At 36.0% G+C, this 4,366-nt stretch overlaps 1 long non-coding RNA gene across 1 annotated transcript; it reads left to right on the top strand.

The window, feature by feature from the left end:
- Positions 1 to 2,775: 2,775 nt before the first annotated feature.
- Positions 2,776 to 4,143, top strand: LOC106870477 (uncharacterized). Its single transcript, XR_001409529.3, has 2 exons — positions 2,776 to 3,248; positions 3,952 to 4,143. It is a non-coding gene; the product is annotated as an uncharacterized LOC106870477 (long non-coding RNA).
- Positions 4,144 to 4,366: the final 223 nt, after the last annotated feature.

Here is a 4,366-nt window from a genome sequence, read left to right as displayed (position 1 = left end):
ACGTAATTAATTGCAGGTGTCAGTTAATCTAATCCATCAAGGATTATTAAAGTGTTGAATCCTGCATTTGGATTTACTGAGACAGATTACTTTTCATCTCAAAGCTGACATCTTTATAATTAAAAAGTGAAACTAACACTAGCGGCAATTGTTAGCGACTCCCAAAGAAAAGGTGAGATAATTGCTAGACCTCAAGAATTAATCTCTCAAAGTTAATTTGCTAAGAGAAAGTTTTATCTTTGTTCGCAGGCAAGGGACAACTAAGGGTATGTTTCGGTCTATTAAACCTCATAAGCATTTTATAATCTAATCTAGTTTACCTATCAATTGCAAAGTTTCTACATATTACAGAAGAATTACGAATAATTTCTGGCCAGTATAATTTAGACAAATAAAAAATTTAATGAGCAAAAGCATGATTGTGTGGTAAGGACTTTCCTTCCCAACCACATGGTTTCGGTTTCGGGTTCGGTCCCACAGCGTGGTATCTTGGGCAAGTGTCCTCTACGATAGCCCCATGACAATCAAAGCCTTGTGCATGGATTTGGTAGACGGAAACCTCGTTGTGCCACTGTTTCCTTAAAAACCTTAAAAGAAAGTAATAGGGTCGATTAGTTTGGACTAAAAATTTTTAAAAACCCATCAGGGTGATATTTCAGCATAGCCACGGGCAAACGACTAAAATAAATTTTAAAAAATGAAAGGAAGGGAAATAACTCCATTTCACTAATAGCATAAGGTAAATGAAACCTGTATGTGTATGTGCAGTTGTGTATGTTTGTTGAAATATATGTGTATGTGCGTGTATATGTGTATGTATGTATATATGTATGTATGTAATATCATAGTATATGTCTGAGTGTATGTATGGGTGCGTATATGTTCACGCATATGTATGTGTTTGCATGTATGTGTGTTTATATGTGTTCGGCTGTATTGTACATATATGCATAAACTTATGCGTATGTACATGTATATATATATATATATACATATATATATATATATATATATATATATATATATATATATATATATATATATATATATATATATATATATATATATATGCGTATGTGTGTATGTAATTGAATGAATGCATTTGTCTGTACATGTGTATGTATCTACCTATGTGCGTAAATATTTAACGATGTGTGTGTTTTGGAGATTTATCTTCTAACCATCCGTAACCGGAGGAAAATTTGAACTCGGAACATGAAGCAAATGAAACTCTCGTTAAGTAAATAGCATTATCGCAATTTTGAGAAATGTGATGTACTACCATTGTGGTAGCTGTCGTAGCCAGGTGGGCTGAGCTGATACGTGTGAAAAGTGTTAGGCAACAGTAGGTCACAGTGCTGACGCTGTCAGAATACAAGCCATCCACGTTTCTATTGAGAATGCGGTGCCATCAATTCAACCATCTGTGACTCGGTAGCGATGGTGCAAGCCACTGAGAGAGAGAGGGTGAGATGAGATAGGAAGAAAGAGAGGGTTAGAGGGGGAGGGAGGGAAGAGAGAGAGAGAGAGAGAGAGAGAGAGAGAGAGAGAGAGAGAGAGAGAGAGATTGCAGTAATCCTCTATTAATATGAATTTAACGCTAAAAACAGAATATAATCGGTTTATTATTTCCTTGCAACATGAACAGGCATTTTAACGCCCATTTCCTTGGAGGTGACTCCCCCCACCCCACCTACCATAAATATATATAAAGAGAGCGGGGGGGAGAGCGTGTCAGGGAAAGAGAGAGGAGCAAAGGGTGGGAAGGAGACTTGTGAATGATAACTGTTGTTGTCGGTAGAGACGCTGTTGTTGGCGAGCGTTTCGTTCAGCGATGAAGTGGGACAAAGCGTATGCAGGAAATAGATGCTGCTGCAACAGGAACACAAAAGATAGACCGACAGACACACAAATAGACAAATAGATTCACCGACTGATAAACAGAGAGATAAATGGAATGACAGAGCAAGAAAAGGAAAGAGAAAAACAAGCTTTTAGTTGACTGAAACGGTTGTTAGCCAAAGAATCCTTGGTCTGTCGTATCCTGTTGTCGACTGAATACCATTATTCGTACGAAATATATCTAAATTTCGCTGACTTACTTTCCAAAGCAGTACAAAGATGATTCTTCTTCTTCTTCTTCTTCTTCTTCTTCTTCTTCTTCTTCTTCTTCTTCTTCTTCTTCTTCTTCTTCTTCTCTCTCCTAACACACACACACACTCAGACAAAACACACACACACACACAAACACACGCTCTCACACACACTCACACACACAATAGCCATTTTTGCACTCTCCTGCCTTCAAAATCCACAATCTCTATCTCTATCCAACTTCCGGTTAGTTATTTTTCGGCCATGTAACGAAACACGAGCTTTTCTCTGGGCTCTCTACTCCTTCCTCTTTTTTCTCCTCTGTCTATGCTTCATATCAAATATATGGAACGTTATGGCAAGGAATTATTTTTATTGTTGTTGTTGATTGGATATGATAGTCTCAGAATATATAAAAGTGAACAAAGAACAGCAGGAAATAAGTTGGTTCGATGCCTGGTTTCAAATCTCAGCTGAATGCGTCTCATATCCCTCAGGTGGTTAATACTACTGGAGAAATTTACGAAAGAGGAAACGTTCCATTTTATTTTTGTTTTCGATCGGTACTACTCTTCGAATCTCGCTGATATCGATTTGAATAACTATTGCTTCACAGTTTATAAAACAAACACCAGTAACATACTTGGTATTATTCTATGAACCAAATAATATATTACCTTAAAGAAAGAAAAAATAAAAAACGCCATAATGTCTAGTAAATAAATACAATTTTGAAAATATTTCAATTTTCTTATTCTCTAATACACTTGAATGAAGAACAAAGATATAAATACTTCAAATCGCCGACATTTTGAGAAAAAAAGTATTCCATTGTTACGTCATCACAATTACATTTATTTTTGTATTAACACAAAAGGAAAGAACGGAAGACTTTAAAGTATATATTATTGCGTTATATTGTGTCTGTAATCGAGAAGTTTTGAGATATTCCATACATGACGTAAATTTAGCCTCGCCCACTCCTGGTACTTTTGGCTATAAAAAGCCGGTTATTTCTCATTTCTATCGAGGAACCGATATAGATCTAATCTAACTTGATTAGAACTGGTCTTGCATAGTCTCGATCTGATCTTGATTGCTGAAGTTATATCAGGTCAGTTGACAGATCAACAGAACACTTGGTAATATATCAGGTGAGTACAAAACGAAGTTTACAGAAAATCTGTTTTAGATTTCATTATGTCTTCGGCATAATGTCTAAGCACTTTAGGCTTTGGGAGCCATTGAAGTTTAGAAGCCAATCTTCGGCATAATGTCTAAGCACTTTAGGCTTTGGGAGCCATTGAAGTTTAGAAGCCAGTCTTCGGCGTAATGTCGAAGCATTTTCGGCTTTGGAAGCCATTGATGTTTAGAAACAGTCATGGATGTTAGAAAATCAAAATCATAGAATTGACTTTTTAAAAACTGATTTTGTTTTAAAACTGACGGGAAAAAGCCCCATTTATAGCGCGATACGGAAATTTTTAGTCAGCCATTAGTAATAGGTTAGTCTGCTAATAAGAATCGACTAAACTTAAAACTTTGACTTTCCAAGTCAGCATTTTGGGGAACATAAAATTAAAGTAAATATAAAAGTAAATATAAAATCTAATTCAGATTTTGTTTACAATGATCATGTCAGTTTTATGAACCCTTGAGTTTTTAAGCACTCTCTACAACATGCTAATTGGTGTCATGATATAGTGGCAAGGTCTATGGGTATGTCACGTAACTGTATAGATTCTTAACCAGGCTCTCTCAGTGCAGGAAACCTGGAGGTTCCAATCAGAAACCACAGTAATATTCATTACTGTTGCTACTTCTATACAACTTATATATTCGGTTTTTTTTTTATAGGTAATTGCAGGAAAATGGCTGATTCAAGGAAATTCACGACAGCACTGGTGACAGCGGTGCAATGATGGTAGCGTTAAAACAACGTCGGCTGGATTCGAACTCACTTCATTGGTATCCTACTTTTATAGGATTTTAATAAATTTGATAAAAACTCGCAAATAAAAAATAATCAGTATTTGTCCAAGTTTGGAACTGCTAGCATCCATTTTCCCTCGCCATGGATTACTATCAAATTATTGTCTCTGATCATGGATTTACCTAATGAATACCCGTTTTAACTGGATTTAATTGGTTTTCTCCTCCATTTCTAGACATAAAGAATCACAACTATCATTGATGAGGAACTTTCTTCCCCCGTTACATGTCTAACTTGTCTTTCTCCGATGACTGTATACTCAACATGTGGAATCTTCAC

The sequence above is a fragment of the Octopus bimaculoides genome, chromosome 18 (genome assembly GCF_046866305.1).
Source record: "Octopus bimaculoides isolate indiv1 chromosome 18, ASM4686630v1, whole genome shotgun sequence".
NCBI classification, from domain to species: Eukaryota; Metazoa; Mollusca; class Cephalopoda; order Octopoda; family Octopodidae; genus Octopus; species Octopus bimaculoides.
The sequence above is the reverse complement of the archived record's forward strand: the minus strand, read 5'-3'. Positions and strand labels throughout refer to the sequence as shown.